Here is a 20,464-nt window from a genome sequence, read left to right as displayed (position 1 = left end):
ATGACACCTTACTCGACATGTTTTGATAAAGTCAAACCAAAGATAGCATTTAACCGCGAGGATTATAATGCACTTAAGAGTATATGGTATGGCAATATCCCGGAACAGCTTAGGGAATGGTTCCCGACAGCTGCAGACAGGCTCAGCTCATGCTAGAGCACCATTTCACATATTTCCAAGCACTCTGCCTCCAGGATTGATGAGACCTTCCATAGGAGTGGCTGATAGGAACATATGTGTCCAGTTTAGGGTTAGGCACAGGCATACTGTACCTAGGTAAGAGGTGATTACACCAACTTACCCCAGCTGAGTGATCAGCCAGTTGTGTCAAATATGGAGGCCAGGCCAGGGGTGGCATAATACATGCTGCAGCCCCTGGTAGGCCTTGGATGCACCTATGCCCTGGGTACCTATGGTACACTACTACAGGGGCTAATAAGGTGAACCAGTTCCAATTCGTAATGCACCTAAAGTGCATTGGCAGTAATTTAGAGAGAGAACAGCAGGCTGTGGGTCTGATTAGCAGGCCCACAGCCACATTAAGTCAGAAACCAGTGAAGCAAAAAGCAAAAATTTGGGGTGACCATAGGATAGCAGACCCTACTCTCCTACACACAGCTCCACCGATGCAGCCACCACACAGCTCCACAGATGCCCCCACCACACAGCTCCACAGATGCCCCCACCACACAGCTCCACCGATGCACCCACTACACAGCTCCAACGAGGCACCCACCACACAGCTCCACTGATGCACCCACCACCCAGCTCCACCTATGCACCCACCACACAGCTCCACCGAGGCACCCACCACACAGCTCAACGGAGGCACCCACCACAGCTCCACAGAGGCACCCACCACACAGCTCCACAGATGCACCCACCACACAGCTCCACTGATGCACCCAAGACACAGCTCCACCGAGGCACCCACCACACAGCTCCACAGATGCACCCACCACCCAGCTTCACCGACACAGCTCCACCGATGCACCCACCACACAGCTCCGCCGAGGCACCCACCACACAGCTCTACCAATGCACCTACCACACAGCTCCACCAATGCACCCACTAAGCTCCACCAATGCGCACCCCACTCAGCGCAACCACAGCATCACTCAGCGCAACCACAGCATCACTCAGCGCAACCACAGCATCACTCAGCGCAACCACAGTATCACTGGTTCAAATATGTTCTTTCAATGTTTCAAGCTGTTTTCAAGCTTTCACGCTTTATTACAAATCACAAAAAGATGTTAATATTTCCCTTCTATTCTTGGATTTTCGTCACAATAAAAAACACTGAACATAATCTTCACAAAAGTTATTTACAAAAGTTTAAGCTATTGCCATTACAAATTAAATAAATTATTTAAGTACTAATTATTTTAAAAAATAAAAAGCCATTGTTATTTGTAATATCAATACATCTAAGTCACGTAAATACAAAACATGTTGCATTACAAATGCTATAGGTGTCACATTTGCGAAAGTTGTAACTATTGGCATTGTAAATGACAAAGCTATTAATTTAGCTATTTTAAAAAAAACACAAATAAAAAAAATTCATTTATAAGACCAATAGCTCAAACTTTCCTAATGCGATCCCTATTGCATTCCCAATGCTTGTTTCCTTTTCTTGGCGGATACCTGATTTTGTACATGGTGGCAGAGCCTCATGGGCTACCGTTGCTTTCATTGCAAATAGCTGTGAGTTTCTGTGGTGAGTGGAGCTTAGCTCATGGAAGCTGGCGCTGGGTTGCTATGAGTTGGTCGGCTGTGGCGCTGTCCACATCAGAGCAGCCAGGATGATGTGATGGAGTATGGCGGTCCTTTGTGTTTGTGGCTGCACTTCCATGTTGGAGTCCACGGGTTGGGGAATGCTGTGCGAAAAGCATGGCTCTAATGTGGATAGAAGCAAAAAGGGTGATTGGCCCACTTGGGCATGCATTTATTGTATTGGCTATTGTTTCTTACCCTGCTTTTTATAGGTAGACCAGTTCTTTCTGCCTATTGGAGAGGTTACCCCGAGTCCTGTGTGGTTTATTCGAGAAATTAGTACAATTACATTGCTTGATGTTGCTCATGAGGAAGGGTCACTCATAGTTGTTAAAATGTCACTCAAAAATACACTGAACTCATGAAAATGTCCCACATGGCAATGTGAAACCTTGGCAGCCGTGTGCGTGAAAAAGCTCACTCTCCTCAGAGAGGGGCTCAGAACAAACCCCGAACAGCCCCCCATGCAAGAGAGAGGGCGAGTCTGAATAATAATCGAATGTTTTGTCCCCAGTGGTTTGCATGGCAGCTGGGGCGGGCCTGGTGGCCTGTATGCACAGGGCTCACACTGACACCCCAAATAAACCTCGCCTGAGCCCCTTCCCGCCTCCGAAGGGGGCTGCAAAGAGTCGAAGTAAGTAAAGAGCCCCCCCGCCGGCCAAGAGTCTGATGAATAATAATACCATAAATACCAAAGACGGGCAGCTCTCCGTGGCGGGAACTGCTTCGAACATTCCGGTTAAATTAATAGAGATTTCAAATCACAAAAAGTAGAAGTTTGTTAAATGCAGGAATCACTGCAGACACCAGCCGAGAACACTGGACACTGAGAGGCAGGTAACTGAGGAAGCGTTAGAAGACCTGCTTTGCCTGGCTTCCGGCCCTAAGACTTGCCTGGCTTCCGGTCTGCGAGTTGTCTGTTTCCCGGACCTCCCCTCTGCAACTCTTCCGGTCCCACAAGTCACCGCCACCTCATTGCCTGTCTTCCGTCCACCTGTGTGTTGCCTGTCTTCCGGTCCACCTGTATCCTGGTTCCACCTGTCACCTGTCCAAAGTCCGCTCTTCTCCTTTCTACGGTCGTCCGGTTGTAGGGAGGAGTCAGTGACCTCCGCCCCCCTGACCAAGAAGCCGAGAGCCTGCAGACGGTGAGTGCGGACACATTACATCCAAAATATCTTAAAGATCATTAAACTCGGGGAGACCATGGTTATTCCTTCTCCAGCCTCACTTGAGTTATTGAAAGTCTCCTGCCGCCCTGGGAGGGGGCCCCTGAAGTGCTGAACCCACAGGATGAGGCCCTCTGGTACCCCCCCCCAGGATCGGGCCCTCTGTGACCCCCCCCCCTCCAGGATGGGGCCCTCTGTGACCTCCCCCAGGATGGGGCCCTCTGCTGAGGATGTGACCCCACAGGATAGGGCCCCCTGGTGAGTATGTGACTGTTATACTTGTCCCTGCTGCCATCAAGAAAGTACCTGGACTACCTGGCCTTATTTAAAACAGTGACCCCCCAGGATGGGGCCCTCTGCTGAGGATGGGACCCTCTGCTGAGGATGTGACCCCCAGGATGGGGCCCTCTGCTGAAGATGTGACGCAGGATGAGGCCCTCTGCTGAGGATGTGACTGCTCAGTATGGGACCCTTTACTGAGGATGTGACCCCTCAGGATGGGGCCCCCTGCTTAGGATGTGTCCCCCCAGGATGCGGCCCCCTGCTGAGGATGTGACCCCTCAGGATGGGGCCCTCTGCTGGGGATGTGACCCCCCAGGATGGGGCCCTTTGCTGAGGATGTGACCCCTCAGGATGGGGTCTTTATCAATGCTTGTTTCTCCACCTGTTCTCTGTAGCTGAAATACTGTTAACGTCAGCTTTGTTGTAACTATTCTTTTTGCCTTGTTTTGCAGCAGATTTATATAGAACAACTTCTCTTTCCAGAATGTAATTTAGAATAAACTGTAATTACATGACCCGATAAATTACAGGCCAATATCTCTACTACCATATGCATCAAAAATCTTGGAAGCCCAAGTCTCAACTTGCGTGTCCAAATTCATAGAAAATTCTGAATAACTTGAATCTAATCAGGCCGGCTTCCGTCTCTGTCACTCGACCGAAGCCGTGATTCTTGCTGTCCAAAACATTCTAAGACGCAATGCAGACAGAGGCATCCACCAGGCCCTTGTGCTTTTAGATCTGTCGGCAGCGTTCGACACGGTTGATTACACCATTCTTATCAACCGTGTCGAACAAGCCGGCCTCAGGGGTCCTGCTTTAAGTTGGATTACCTCTTTTATCACAGGACGCACGCAATCAGTAAGACTTGGCACTTTCACAGCTCCTTTAACTCCCACTACATGTGGGGTGCCGCAAGGTTCATCATTGTCACCTTTATTATTTAATTTGTATCTTCTCCCACTATTATACTCCCTAAAGAACGCCAAAGTCACCATTTATAACTACGCGGATGATCTCCAACTTGTTTTTTCCCTTAACACTCCAGACTCTGTGGTGGAATTTCAGAACACCATGATTCACATACAGAGGTGGATGAGTCTTAATCATCTAAAGCTTAACCCAGGTAAGACAGAACTTGTCTTGCCTGGGAAAAGCGAACTAAGCTAGAGTACATGCTTCTGGCCATCAGGCATGGGGGCTCCATCTATGAGATCTTCCTCGGTTAAAAGTCTGGGAGTCACACTTAGTGCAGATCTTTCCTTGAAAGGACAAGTTGGCACAGTAGTCTCTGCCAGCTTCTTTCAACTTAAGAAAATAAAAAAAAAATAGCCCAGTTTCTCACGCAAGCCGCACTTATTCAGGTTGTCATTGCCCTTGTTTTGTCCCGACTGGACTTCTCAAGTAGTCTTTACTTGGGAATCCCAGCGGGCCTGCAAAAAAGACTCCAACTTGTTCAGAATCAAGCTGCTAGGCTTATTCTCAAACAAGCAAAATGGCAGTCTATTAGACCTGGCTTGAAACAACTTCACTGGCTGCCTGTTGCACAGCGAATTGCGTTCAAAACGGGATGTATAATTTTCAAAACCTTACAGGACACAGGTCCGGAATTTATAAAAAACCTTGTTTCCAGATATAACCCCTCACTAAACCTTCGTTCTGCTTACAAAGCTTTATTGGTTGTTCCGCCTTTTAAGAAAAAACGCCTTGGCGGCTGCTGCTTTGACCATCTTGCAGCCACTTTTGGAATTCGCTACCGTTTTCTTTAAAAATGAGCCCAGATCTTTTCACTTTTAGACATTCTCTAAAAACTTGGCTTTTTAATCAGGCTTACTGTTGAGTTTTACAATGTGTTATGTTTGTTGAGTTTTGCAATGTGTTTTGTTCCCCTCGATAGCGCCATGAAGCCCTCGGGCGTAGGAGAGCTTAATAAATACATTTTAACATAACAGACTATGATGACGTGCCCTCCTTTCTTGCTATTTCACTTCAGAACTATGTGACTGTGTATGTTTATCGAAGCCTGTGGCTGTAGGACAACGGGCAGTTTCTATAGGGTAGAATCAAGATTATTATTGTGCTAGGGTCTTTCTGTATATGTGCATCTTTATATTCTGGTGTTTTTGGCACTAATAGTTCATCCCATTGGCTGTCTGTGGGATTTTCTCTGGAAACCTCTGCCACCTTCTTCTTTCTTCATTGATTAGATAAATAACAAGTACTCCTGTTTGGGTTCGGTTTCAATATCCCCACGTTCACTCTTTAATGCATTTTAAGGGAGTTTTATTGTAAAAACTATTCTTGCTGAAGGTCTTCATTAGCTATCACGATAACTGGACAATCCACACAAAGGGGTTCAGGCTGCACAAAGCACCTCCACATCGCGTTGCTGATCCTTGTTTGGACTCCAGGTGCCCATGATCACAGGGCACAATGTACAGGAGTCTCAGGCTGCAACAAGCACGCGCACACAGCGCCGCTGTGACTCTCCTGGAAACTTTTGTGTTCCTGTGTTTCCGCAACAGGGAGCCAGCTCACCTCGGGCGCTTGGGGATAAGTTACTTCAGGACACAGCAAAGTCCATTCAAGCAGGATGGGGGCGTGGCTTAGCCAGCTACAAAATGGCCGCACCTTGAGTGGGCTCTGCCGGCCAAGCCAAAAATCCTTCATCATCCTGCAGACATCTCTCCCATCGCCACTCGGAACCGTGCCATCGCCTCTCACCTGATCTTGGTGCAAGGTTTGAGCCCACTCCTGCATTCCTGGGATGGCGCTGGCGCATGTTCCGTCGCTACGTGTGTCCTTGGCCGGGCTACCGGCGGGTACGGCCATCCCAGCTTCCTCGAAGCCGACTACTTGTTCCTGATTGCAGACTGGCCCTCTTTCCTACGCGGCGCCTCCTCTCCTCGACCATCGGAGCCGGTAGGTGCCGCTGCTGTAGGGGTGCACTGTTGCAGGTTTGGGGCGCCCTTGTCGTACCCCCCGGCCTGGCCTGTATACTCTCGGGCGCCATTCTCCATTCAAAGGCGCCCGCCGATCATGCCTTCTCCATCAGGCCTGGCAACGCGGGCGGTGCGCTCTCCTTGACCCCTGTTGCATGCTGCCCCCCTCCTGCTGTGGCACCCGGCTCCTAGGAATATCCTCCAGCGGCTGCTGAATCGGCCCCACAGGCATATTGGCCACACCTCTGCAGAGGCCTGACCCCCTCCCCCCCCCCACAGACGGGGTGCTCCCCTTGAGGCGATCCGAGCATTGGGCACCCGCTCACCAACTCTTCATCTGCCGCTTGCCGCCACTACCAGTGGGCACCACCAGCTATTTCTGCCAACCACCGCCCCCTCCTCCTGAGCCCAAGCAGACCAAAGTGCCTCCCCTGCAGCACCTGGCTGTCATCTCCTCGATTCTGGCCGAAGATCGATCCGTCGTGCTGCACCACATGGCTGTCCCCTGCTGGTCTTGCTGCCGCTTCTACACAGGGCTGGAGATATCTGCACTGAGCTGACCCTGCATGTCAATTGAACCAGAGCTCGTTCCACCTGGTTGGCCTTCCTCTTGTGGGCCTAGTCGCCCGAGCCCTGAATGGTGCCTCCTGTGTTTACTGTGCCGCTGACCCCTTTGGCCTGCGCCTTCCTGGCAACACTTGCAGCTGGCCTGGCACTGCTTCTACTTCTGCTTCTGCAACGGCCCTACTCACTGCCCGCATAGTCTGCTGCCACATCATTCTGGCCCGCCTTCCTCAAGCCGGACCTTGCCACCTCTCCCTTGAATAGGTGGGTCAGTAGGCCATCCGCTGTGGCCAACTGGGGCTGGACTTGTTGCCTGCGGACTTCATGCCTCTCCTACAACCGGCCCATCTGTACTCCGTTTCCAAACGTCGCCGTAACCGCCTTCTGGGCCTGAGCCTCCGCCTCTCATCTGCTGGTCCGCCGCCATTTGGGTACCTTTGGTCCTTTCTCCGTACCTGTGGCCTCTCTTCTGCTGCCTGGCTGTTCCTCTCGCTGGCGCCCTCCTGCCGTGGGGAGAACCGACCCCAAGCAGCCCAAGATCACCTTTGATCAGCACTGCCAGACGCGCCAGGAGGGTGCCGGCACTGATGGGGGTTACCCTCTGGTTCCATCTGAAATGGCACAGTCTTGTGAGGACGATCTGAAGGCCATCATGCTGGACGTCAAATCCACTATCACCAGCATATCGGCTCAGCTAGACCAACTGTCGGCCGGCCTGGTCACAGTGAAGGCTCGGAAAGACTGCTACGATGCCAGACTCCGTCATGTTGAGACCAGGGTGTCTGACGCAGAGGACGCCGCCACCCAAGACCGCCATAAAATGCTGCAGATGGACAAGATACTAGATGTTATCCGAAACGAGAACGAGGATTTGGAGGCACGCTCTCGTAGGTGTAACCTTCGCATCACAGGAGTGCCCGAGTCTACCAACATCTCTCGCATGGAGGACTATGTGGAACAATTGGCTCGGTAGCTTTTTAGCGATGTTCTTTCATCTGTTTTTATTGTGAGCCGGCTTACCATTCCCTCGGCCCTCTTCCTGTCCCTGGTCTGCTGGCCCGCCCCATCATAGCCAAAGTCTTGAACTTCAGGGACCGTGATGCCATCCTGCGGGCGGCCAGAGAAAAACAGGAAATTCGCCACCAGGGTAACTCCCTGAAATTTCTGCAGGAAGGCTTTCACAAGGTGCATTCCTTTTGGAGGATATAAGGCAACTACCTTTCTGAAATTGATATCTGGTGACTCTACCTACGCGTCGATATTCAGACATAGGATATATATATAACTATGGTTTATCTGTGATCTCGGCTCAGGAAATTCCCTTATTTGTCATCTATCAACACTGCCCTGAAGAAGTTCCCTTTGAAGGAACGAAACGCGTTGGCTGGCATTTCGATCTGAAAATTAAAAGAATCCTGAACACTTGCTTGCAAATTTTGGACTCAGCGCTCCTTTATTTGGATTATCTTCTTTCAAATATAGACTTTTGTCACCGACATATGGTGTAATTCTGACTGTCAAAGTGGTGCATTTCGGAACTTGTTGCAAAATTAGACTATGTGGAACAATTTGCTCGGTAGCTTTTTAGCGATGTTCTTTCATCTGTTTTTATTGTGAGCCGGCTTACCATTCCCTCGGCCCTCTTCCTGTCCCTGGTCTGCTGGCCCGCCCCATCATAGCCAAAGTCTTGAACTTCAGGGACCGTGATGCCATCCTGCGGGCGGCCAGAGAAAAACAGGAAATTCGCCACCAGGGTAACTCCCTCTCGTTCTACCCTGACTACACCATCTCAGTTGAAGCGGCACGCCACGAGTTCTTACCGGCCAAACGGATCTTCCAGAAGCACAAGATCTTGTACTCACTGGCGTATCTGGCTAAATTGCGCATTAAAACAAGGCTCCAAGACTCTCACCTTTCCGGATCCAAGAGAGGCGCTTGCGTTTGCTAAAAAACTTGACAGGTCCCACCGCTTTTCACCTGCCAACTCCCAAGCAGCTGCTGATGATAATCTCATTGACAATGAATGACCTGTTCTCAATGCTTAGATGGTAGTTTTTTTGCACTGTTTGTTACTCAGGCCTGTAACTCTCATTGAGACCTTTGGGTTCATGTTGCCTCCTAGGTCATTCTTGCTCATCTCTTTGCCATTGTCATGATGATCCCTTACTCCTCGATGTTCAATCCTGGTGTTTGCTGTCACTAACGGCATGGCCACCCTGTCTCTCTGGCAGGGGCGTATGCTGGGCGTCGCAGTGCCCCCACGGGATAATTCCCATCACCGACACAGATTTTTCCCTTACCAGTTGTGGGTCCCTGTGGTGGGTTTGGGTGGTGTCTCAGCCTGATTGGGGGTTGGTGTGGGTGTGGGGATGTGGGTCTTCCTGGGGATTTTATTTTGGGGGTGGGCTCATTGGGTTGGGTGTTTGAGGTCTGTGGCCTCCTTATGAGGTCATGTTGTTCATGTTGTTCTCTTTCGCACAGGCTCTTGATTCTGCCCTTTTCGTGACCAGGGTTACTTGCCATGCTATCCAGATGCCTACCGACGGGAATGTTTTGTTTGTATTGTTGGCTTATCTTGAGGACCTTGTAGTATTTCTGATTGTGCCATGTCAATATGTTCCCATGGCTATTGCACTGCCCTCTTTTCTCATTATCCATTGCACTGCTCATTACAGATGCATGCAGCTCCTGCCCTCTTTTCCACCCTTTCTGGACACTCCCTCCCTTGTTGTAGCACCATGACTGACACTACACTCTGGACTTGGAATGTCCGTGGGCTCAATGACCACCGCAAGGCACGTTTGGTTCGTGCCCATCTCGTTTGGCACAAGGTGGACATCTGTTTTTTACAAGAGACCCATCTTCTGCCGTCCACTGCCTCTAGACTCCTTTCCTGATATTGGGACGAAATCCACTCCTCCTTCTACTCCAACTACTCTCTGGGGGTGTCCATACTGCTGCACAAAGGGCTCCCGTGACAGACCCCTCACGTGCTCACTGACCCTGGGGGTCGCTTCATAATACTTCACAGCACCCTGCAGGCCCAGCCTCTGGCGCTAGCTGGGCTATACAGCCCTAACTGCGACGACCCGGACTTCTTTGCACAAGTCTGGCTGCACATCTCATCCTTTGGCCCTGCTGGTCTCTTCTGGGGGGGATTTTAATGTGACACTGTCCGCCACTTTAGACCGGTCTGGCTCTCATGTCTCCCACCCACGGCTTCACTCTTCATCTCTATCCTCCTGGACAACCCCCTGTACGACGTGTGGCGTCATGCCCACCCCGCTGCGCGTGAGGGCACATGTGTCACTGGTTCTCGGGTCTGCTGGTCCCCTAGTCTTATGGATCACTACTCCGGACGCTCTGGTCTGGCTAACCTCGGTTGATCATATGCCGCGCACTCTCTCCGACCATGCTCCTGTTCGCTTATCCCTCTGTGTTTCACATTCTCCCTGCCGAGCCTTCTTCTGGCGCCTTCCCCCGAATGTATTAAGCGACTCGGTCTTTTGCAAGTAGGTACAAATTGCAATTGTGAACTATTTTGAGCTCAACGAGGGTTCAGTGGACTCCCCATCCACGCTTTGGTAGGGGTTTAAAACTGTAATCTGCGGGGAATGTATCTCCAAGCAATCTGGTGTCCTACGCTCCATCTGCGGCACTCTGGACAGAATTGAAAGGGAGATTGAACTGCTAGACGCTTATCATTCCCAGAACCCGCACACTGATACCCTCACTCAGATACGTGGGAAACGGACTGAATTTGCTGACAAGGTGAATAGAGAACTGGCGTTTCTCGGCAGAGAGGCATGGGCGCGCCACTTCGGTGAGGGCGATCGCCCTGGAAAAATATTTGCTAGTCATCATCAAAGCTTTATTTCGATATAAATATATCATAAAAGCCTTTTACAAATTATGTGAGAAAGGTACAAAGTATAAAATTATGGACAGGGGTACCATAATAGGGAAAAATTAAAAACGCAACTAGGTGATACGACTTTCCCTTTTCCTTTCTCCTTAGCTCCTATACATAATTGTACAAACAATAAATAGCAATTCATCAAGGTAAAAACACGCAATACATGGTTTAAAAATAGATTAAACTGGGGGGCGTGGCTAGCAGCCGATGATGGCGGCAGCAACCTAGAGAGGCTCCCGTAGCTAGGCGGCTTCCCGCAACAATCCGCATGCCAATCCGCGCACTACTCAGTCCGAAGAGGGTGTACTGGGTGCGGTGACCGGGCGGCACCGGCGCAGAAAATTTGGGAGTGCCTGGACCCCGATTTCGGGGCGAAACTTCATCTCCATCCCTTGGGCGGAACAGGCCTGGTGACACGAGGCGAGCAGCGGTGTCGAGTGAATCCTGAGGCCGGGCGGAAGTTCATCCTCCCCGGCGCAACCATCCGGAAGTAGCCGACGACGCCATCGCCCGACACCTTTGGCTGGCGATCCTTCCCCGCCGGCTGCTCTACCCCTCCCGTGGAATACACAGTGACGCTGGGCATCTGTGCCCCTTGGCTGCACTCGGCGCGGACCGGAGGTCCTGCACGGCACCAGACGCCATTTTTGCTGAATTGGCCGAGGCCGCCAACGCTCCGCGGCGGCCGGCGACACTTGCATAGTACCAGCGGACGTTGGCATCCCACCACTGCTGAACCCCCCCCTGCATTCCCTTTTCCCCCCCGTGGACAGCGACGGACCTCCGGCCCGTTCCAGCTTGGACTTTGTCTCACTGGACAGCAATGGCGGGGAAGGGACAGCGACAGAATGCTGCTCAAGCGAGGCTCGGGAAATATGCCTATGAGGGCCAGTCGGCCACACAATCTGAGCAGCGCAAATCATTGGGGAAGGGTTCTGACAATGACGGCGCAAAAAAGGCCACGCTGGACGACGTGCTACGGACACTGGAGCAGGTGCAGGCCACGGTGGGTTCGACCGCGGCGGAGGTTACCCTGATCAGAGCCGACCTCCAGAAAATGAGCGAAAGGGTGAAGCAGGTGGAGGTAGTGACCAAATCGTTGATAGAAGACGTTTCGGACCTGCAGGTGGCAATGGAGAGGCTGCAGGCGGACAATAAACTTTTGAAAAGTAAGCTGGACGACCAGGAGGGGCGTTCCAGACGCAACAACGTCCGTATTTTGGGGGTCCCGGAGTCTGAAACAAAGGGGGCCATGGACCTATATGTTGAAGACCTTATAAAGACCAAACTGGCCCCGAAGGGACTATCAAACTTCTTCACAGTAGAACGGGCCCATCGGGTCCCGGGCGGGACGCCCACCCCGGGTGCAACTCCGCGCCCCATCCTGGCGAGACTCTTCAATTTTCGAGACCGCGATGCAGTCCTCCAGGCCGCTAGGGTGGCACCGCCCATCCAAATCCAGAATTCAAGGATTTCTTTTTTCCCCGACTACACGGCGGAGGTCACCCGCAAGAGGAGGACTTTCCTCGAAGTTAAAAAGTCGCTTCGCGACCAAGAACTGCCGTACTCCATGCTGTTTCCGGCCCGGCTACGAGTGGTAGCGGATAAGAAGGTCTGGTTTTTCGACTCAGCAGAGAATGCCAGGGAATGGCTGGATGGCTGGCGCACAGTGGACCGCACCTCTAACCGTCGACGCAACAGATCGGGGGGGACGAGCCGGCGGGGCTCCCGCTCCCCATCCAGGACCAGCGAGAATGGAACACCACCACAAGACCAATTGGGAGCGGCTGGCGGCAAATGAAAATACCACAAGGGACTATCGTGTTACTCCTGAACTCTACTCCCACTGATTCTCTATTGAGCCGTTAATGGACACTGGCCCGGACGCCCGAGGGCTGCAGAGGGACCGCCTGCTTTGGGGGACACTCTCCCCCGACGTGCAAGTACTCTGTTTCAGCTATGGGTTGAGCGCTCTGCTAAGTTGGGGTGGCGGGCAGTTTTGAGTCCGTTTGGCAGGGAGGCAGGGTGGGGGGTGTTGGGGGGGGGACTTGTTTGGTTTTACGGGAAATTCATGCTATCGTATGAACAATGTAGAATGGACTGTGCTGTTTACTGGAACGATGTTGAGAGGGCGGGCCATGTGCTGCGGGTTCAGGCCCCTGAGTTTCGAGGGTGGTGGGTGAGCGGCGTAACGTGATGCAGGCGGGTGAGACGCGATTGGGCGGCTCCTCCCTCAAGCTTCTGGCATGGAACGTGCGTGGATTGGGTGATAAAGTGAAGCGAGGCCTTGTTCTGTCCGAGGTCAAGCGACATAAACCTGACCTCATACTCCTTCAAGAGACCCATCTAATGGGTACTGCCACCAAGGCCCTGGACAGGCGGGGGTACTCAATGTTGGCCCACTCCGAATTTTCCACTGGGTCCCGGGGCACAGGTATCCTGCTTAGAAAATCCTCAACTTTTATCACCATTTGCACAAAAACCGACTCACAGGGCTGTTTCGCGGCAGTGAGTGGTCAATGGGAGGGGCGCCCCCTGACAATAGTATCAGTGTACATCCCGCCGTCCTTACACTCTGTGATGCTGCCTGCCCTGGGCGATTTCCTACTGTCCCTCCCCGAGGGTGACACCTTGTTGGGCGGGGACTTTAATTCCCCTGCCGACCCACTACTCGACAGGTTCCCCGCACCCGCTCTCCCCGGGGGTCCTTCCAGATTCCAAAGGTTCCTTGAGGCGTTGGGGCTGGTAGACATATGGCGGCACGTCCACCCTACATTACGACAGTACACCTTCCATTCCGCCGTCCACAATAGCCTGTCCCGCATTGACCACTTTCTGGCACTCTGGGATGGTTTGCAGCGCGTAGAGGAGGTGCTCATTCATCCAAGGGGCATTTCGGATCACTCCCCACTGACTCTCACCATTACCTCACAAACACGCTCACGCCACCGTGTCTTCCCGATGCATGCCTCATATCTTAAGGTGCCGAAGGTCCGGAAAGCACTGCAGACCGCCACAACACATTACTTTATAGAGAACGAGCCTACCGCGGCCTCGGCTGAGGTGCTATGGGAGGCCTATAAGACTGTCCTGAGGGGGCAAGCCATTAGCTCCATAACCTCATATAGGCGAGAACAGGCGGCGGACCATTTGGCGCTCGAGATACGACTGCGCGACGCAACCGCAGCCCATGAAGCGGGCCCCACTGACGACACACTGCATGCGCTCACGCTGGCCCAGCGTCTCTATACAGACCATGCTCGACACATTGCCCAAGGTCACATCTCTGACACACAAAACCGAGTGTACGATCTGGGGGACAAAGCAGGGAAGATGCTGGCCTGGCTGGACAAAAGAGGCGGGAGTGCCAAGGGGATCCAACAGGTCAGGGATGTCCTGGGGAACATTCACACGGACCCAGCTCGGATAGTAGAAGAGCTGGCTGCCCACTTCGAGAAAGTCTACACCCCGGAGCGGGACGTCACGGCCATTGCGGCCCAAAGCGCACTGTATGATCTGCACATCCCGGCGCTGTTGCCCGAGGCGGCGGCTGAGCTTGAGACGCCGTTCACTGCTGACGAACTGCGGATCGCCATTGGGGCCCTGCATACGGGCAAGGCGCTCGGACCAAACGGCATTCCAATTGAATGGTTCCAAGACCGCACTGCTGTTATTAGCCCATACCTGCTTCGAATGTATGAGGAGTGCCGTACGGCGGGGGTACTCCCGTTAGACCAACGAACGGCCACGATAGTGGCTATCCCTAAGCCTGGCAAACCTCCGGAGGACTGCTCCTCATACCGCCCTATATCCTTACTCAACGCAGAAAGTAAAATCCTGGCGAAACTGCTGGCAAACCGTCTCCTGCCCCACCTCTCTGATCTAATTCACCCAGACCAGTCCGGGTTCATGCCCCACAGGAACACCTCACTCAATCTACGACGGGTGCATGGGGTGTTGGCCAAAACGGATGAACTCGACGAACCAGCGGCCATCTTGGCCTTGGATGCCAAGATGGCCTTTGATATGGTTGAATGGGCCTATCTCTTCGAGGTTCTCCAGTACATGGGTTTCGGCCCTGTTTTCATATCCTGGATTAAACTGCTGTACACTGGGCCGGTAGCGCATGTGGTGGCGAATGGCCACATTTCGCGCTCCTTTCCGCTCAGACGCGGCACTCGGCAGGGCTGCCCTCTTTCCCCCCTACTATTTGCACTGTCGCTAGAGCCCTTGGCAATCCGCATTAGGACCACCCCCTTGCTCAAGGGGATCCAATGGAGGGAGGGCTGGGAGGACCGCATTTCGCTCTACGCGGATGATATGCTTGTATATTTGACGGATCCTGACCATGGCATCCCGGCTCTTTTAAGTATCTGCAATGCCCATGGGGAGGTGTCGGGCTACACAATTAATTGGACTAAATCTGAACTATACACCCTGGCGGGCGGCCCACCCACGGTTGGCTCAGACTGCCCCTTGCGGTTGGCCGGCACGTCCTTCAAATATCTTGGTGTTCATGTTACGAGTGACCCGACGGAATTTGAAAAGTTGAACTTGGAGCCGCCGCTGGACCGCCTCAGGCGAGATGCGAGCTTCTGGGCAGGATTACCGCTAACGATGCTGGGAAAAGCAGCCCTCTTTAAGATGAAATCCCTGCCCCGCTTTCTGTATATTCTGGACAACACCCCCTTTGCAGTGCCCCCCAGGTACTTCAGAAGGGTGGCGGCAGTGGTCACCAGTCTACTATGGCACAATCGCCCGGCACGGATAGCTCACGCCAAACTCTGTAAAGGTTGGTACGAGGGTGGCATCGCACTCCCTAACCTTCAACTTTATTATTGGGCGGCTCAGCTTAGACCGATTAATCAATGGCTGCATGCATCACAATCGGACCCTGCATTCCAGGCGGATCGGGCCCAGCTAGGGGCGGGTACCCTGCTGGCCCCGCTCTATGACAAGCGTAAACTCAGGTTGTTGAGGGGGCCCACGAAGATCACAGTTTCCGTCTGGCACGCAGCCACCGCTGCGCTAGGCTGGAAAGATACTATCACTAAGCTCACCCCGCTTTGGGATTCGCGTGCTCTGGGCAACCTTCGGACCAGTAAAGGGTTCTCCCGCTGGGACGACATAGGCATCTCAACAGTGGGAGACATGTGGGACCATGGGGCTGTCATCACGTTCGCCCGCCTGAAGGAACTCTACGAAATGGGACCACATGAAACCTATCGGTATGTTCAAGTGCGTCATGCTCTGCTGGCGGTTATTCCGGTGGGGTCAACTCTCCCAGAGTCATCCCCGCTAGAGGATCGCCTCCTAACTGACTATATGGTGGAGAAGGCCACCTCCCTTACCTACCGGAAACTCCTGAATAATTCCCCAGACCCGCTAGTGCCTCTTAAGGGAAAATGGGAGCAGGACGTGGGGGAGGTGGATGAACACGAATGGAACGAGGCACTGGCATCCCCTAAAGAGGCGGGCATATCCTCTAGAATGAGACTCATCCAACTCAAGGTTCTGCACAGGACATACTACACCAGAACATTGCTTCATCACATACAGCGAGCCCCTGACCCCTTCTGCTTGCGCGGCTGCGGGGAGGAGGGCACACTACTCCATACACTCTGGGACTGCTCCCTCATACAAACATACTGGCGTCAGGTCATGCGCACCGTCTCACAAGTCCTAGAGGTCTCAGTGCTTCCTGAACCACGTCGCTGTCTTCTTAATGTGTGGGAACCAACTGACCTGTCCCGACATGGTCGCATCTGGGTGACGATTGGTATGATGATGGCGAAGAGGGACATCGCGCAGCGCTGGGGGGTGGCAGATCTGCCGAAGGCCTCCCAATGGTGTGTGAATATGGATAGGACCATGGTCACGGAGCGGGCGGTGTATTTATCCAGGGGGTGCCCGGCCAAGTGGAACAAAGTTTGGTCCCCGTGGAATGTTTACCGGGGTGAGATTTGTGAGCCACTCCCTGAAGGGGACACACCGGAGTCGGATGAGGATGAGTGACTGAGAGGGGAGGGCATGGGGGTGGGAGGAGGGGCTGCACTGGGTGGGGGCGTTATAACGGAATGGGGCAATTGCTACGGTAATTACCAAAATGTGAAAAGCGCAAATTGAATGGACTCAGAGGCACATTTCCGCCTGCATGGCATTCAGTTTCTTGTGTCGATGGCAACGTGATTTCCCGAAGTTTGAATGTTTTTCTTTTTAGGTATTAAACAAAAAACGGAAACCTCATAATTTGGCAAGGACCATTCGCAACTCCTTCTTCACAATTTCCTTTCGGTGCCTTATCCTCAAGTCCTCACGACAGCATGTGCTGTGTTACTGCATATTTATTGCTTATACGCCATGTTAGCGGCCGGCCCGGTTGGGTTGTAGGCCACGTGCTGTGTACTAATCTGTGAAGAATCAATAAAGGTTTTCAAAAAAAAAAAAAAAAATAGATTAAACTGTCTCAGCTTTGAAGCGAAGTAAAAACAAAGTTTAAAAAGAATCTTCATCCGGGACATAACTTTTTTTGATCTGATCACCCATGCCCAGCTGAGAAATTTGGCCACACCGCAAGCCAGAGTAGTATTAGTATCCACAGTATTCTCAGTGCTTCGCGGTGATTCCTGGTTCCTAGTTGCCAACAAATGGGATTCAACCATTTTTTCCTTGGATTAGTATATGCAATACATGCGAAAACAAGGTGCGGGACGCTTTCAACCACTCCATCGCAGTGTGGACAAGATGAGTGTGTCTGATAGGGAGGCTTCCAACTGCTAGTGTGTTCACGGACAGGAAGTGTGCCCAATCTAAACTGGATGTAAAGAGCCCTATCTCTGGGCTGCTGAATAAAATCTAAATAGGATTCTAGGCTTGGAACATGTTTCTGTAAGCGAAACTCATCAGTCAGCCTACCTAGGCCAGGGTTTCTAGTCTCCTGACTGTCAACCTAAGCACAGTAGGCTCTTTTAATGACTGACTTGTTCAGCGGAGTCCCTGAGTCCCAGGCTGCTCTGAATCCCAATGCTATGAGGAACTTTTTTATATTTGATAGCCAACTAATCTTATGGGATCCCTCAGGATTCATCACTTCTCTTAGGCCGTCGGCGTATTTAGATAACTCAGGTGTACGCCACAGGCGAGCCCAATAGAGAAGAGGACGTAAGATGGCAAGATCTTTCAATGAGCGGTTTCCCAAATCGCTCAATAGTGGTTTCGTTGGAGTTCCCTGTAGGAGTGAGACCAATTCTCTAACAAATGTATTTTCTACCTTTACCATATCGTTGATTTTCTCAAAGCCCCACAGCTCAGCACCATATAGTGCCGAGCCTACGGCCTTGGCAGCATAAATCACAAGGGCAGGAGCAATTGGCCTAGATCTTGAAGAGATCACTTCCTATAACACCCACAACCAGCTTATGGTTCAGGACCATTTTATTGATATGTGGTTTCCAGGTCAATTTATCTGAAATTCTAATACCCAGGTAATCGAATGCTTTAACACACTCTAAGGGAACCCCATCAAGTGTGAGAGTGGTCTTTACCAGCCTACTAGGGTTAAAATAGAGGAGCTTGGTCTTTGAGGTATTAATTACCAAGCCCCTCAAGTTGCAGAAAAGGTGAAACCTATTTAGCCATTTTTGCAATCTCTTTCGCCAGCCTTGAACTGCATCGTACATAACTGCCCTTCAGGATGGCGGACCTGCCCTCACTGCCTCCCCTGAAGAAATCAAAGCGCGCTTCACTGCGTCTTACACACAACTATATACGGCCGGATCGGTACAACCGAACGAAGTTCTTGACCAATATTTCGATACTCTTCAACTTCTTTGGCTTGGTAATTCAAATCAGGAATTCCTGGATGAGCCCTTCTCTAAAGAGAAGATTCTAGCGGCAACTAACCGCATGCCCGGTGATAAGGCCCCTGGCTCTGACTGCCTACCCGCCTCCTTTTATAAGGCCTTCGCCCCGCTTTTGATTCCTCACTTAGCTGCCATGTATAATGAGTCCTTTGAAATGGGCCAGTTCCCCCATCGCTGCGGGAGGCATTGTTAACCTTACTTCTCAAGCCGGACAAGTCCCCCGAACAGTGAGATTCCTACCGCCCCTATCCCTCATTAATACAGACAACAACATTTTGCTTGCTTCACGTCTCATCCTCTCATGCCGCTCATTGCCCACTCAGACCAGTCTGTTTTTTTTCCCGGTCGCGCCACCTCCCACAACCTCCGGATATCAAATTAACCTGTCGCTTCCGACAGTGGCAGCTCTGCTCGATGCCACCAAGGCCTTCGACACCTTGGAATGGCCCTTCTTGTTTTATCTTCTTCCCCACCTGGGCTTTATACGCAAGGTGTTACTTCTATATACTCCTCCAACCGCCCGTATCCGCATCAACGGACAGATCTCCAAGCCCATTCTTATTGGGCGCAGTTCTCGGCAGGGCTGTCCTCTGTCCCCCATGCTCTTCGCTGTCGCTATGGAACCTCTCGCAGCTCGTCTCTGACAACATCATACCCAGAGAGGCCTTAGATTCGCAGCTTGTGCTCTACCATTTTCCATGTACGCGGACGACATCACTCTTTATGTCCGTCAACCCCAGGAGAATCTCAGTCCTCTGGTTCGTGAGGTGATACGGTTTGGTGGCTACTCTGGCATTCAGGTCAATTGGAATAAATCTGTACTATTTCCCTTCACGGATGCCACAGCTCGCTTTGATCTTGATTACCCTTTTGTGTGGGCTTCGGAGCCCACTAGGTATTTGGGTATCTGGCTATCTGGCTTAGCAGAGACGTGGATGAACTCTGAAGAGTTAACTTTGGCCACGCAGTGGATTGGTTAGAGTCCAAGATCCCTTTTTGGAACCGACTGCCGCTCTCTTTGGCCGGGCACATCACTATCCCCAAAATGGTGGTACTTCCAAAGTTCTTATATCTCTTCATCAACATGCCCATCCCTCTCATCGCTCATTTTTTTCGTAAGGTTTGCTCTTTGCTTATTACTCTGAATCGGGCCGGACGGCAAACCTGGATCGCATATGACAACCTGACCCTTCTGATGTCGCATGGCGGACTGGGAGCCCCGGACTTAAAGCTCTTTGCGCTTAGTGCTCAGTCCAGTTTTCTCCATTTCTGGTTTACCCACTCCGTTCCAAACCCATGTCGTGGTGGAGGCCGACCTCGCCGCCCCGTGGCCACTCACAACTGCACTATTCGCCCCGGCAAAACTCCAACGCACTGAAATCGACACGGTCGAAACCTTGCGCTGGGCCTGGGATGGGATTCGTAACATTTCTGGCTCTGATATTCTCTCTGGGAACACAATGCCCATTGCCCACCTCCCCTCTTTTCCTCCACTCCAGTTATCTGGGATGGTTAAACACGCCGCCCATTTGGGCCTTTCCATAATATCGGACCTGTACCCGGGGGAAACATTTTCGCGCTTGCCACCGATTCTGGCCCCATGGACACCCTTTTATACTACCAACTCCGGGCTGTTTGCAGGAAGCTTCACTCTACCTTCCCCCAGCCCCCTCCCTCGATAGTCACTCTTGATCTTCTTTATACCTCCTTCTCTCAAGAAATTGGTTTCTAAAGTCTATGCTTACACACTTGCAGCATCTTCCATCTCCACTGACCGGGTGCGCCGTTGCATGGGGTGAGGACCTGGGAATCGAGATTTCTCAAGCTGATTGGCTGTATTGTTGCACTCAGGTCAAATGCCTCTCCTTAACGATGGTTTGCGCCTTATACACTTCAAATACATACATAGGGTGTATCGTACTCCCGCTCAACTTCATAAATTAGGTCTTGTA

General features: G+C 51.9%; 1 protein-coding gene across 1 annotated transcript in view; it reads left to right on the top strand.

The window, feature by feature from the left end:
- Positions 1–2,777: 2,777 nt before the first annotated feature.
- The window catches only part of LOC147700533 (uncharacterized), a 140,829-nt gene continuing 123,142 nt past the window's right edge, over positions 2,778–20,464 (top strand). Inside the window, exon 1 of the mRNA XM_086929685.1 lies at positions 2,778–2,925. The gene's annotated coding sequence lies outside the window, so the exon portion shown is untranslated. The remainder of the gene's footprint in view (positions 2,926–20,464) is intronic.

This window comes from Lissotriton vulgaris, chromosome 7 (assembly GCF_964263255.1).
Source record: "Lissotriton vulgaris chromosome 7, aLisVul1.2, whole genome shotgun sequence".
In the NCBI taxonomy this organism is placed as follows: domain Eukaryota; kingdom Metazoa; phylum Chordata; class Amphibia; order Caudata; family Salamandridae; genus Lissotriton; species Lissotriton vulgaris.
This window is presented reverse-complemented; position numbering and strand designations above follow the sequence as displayed.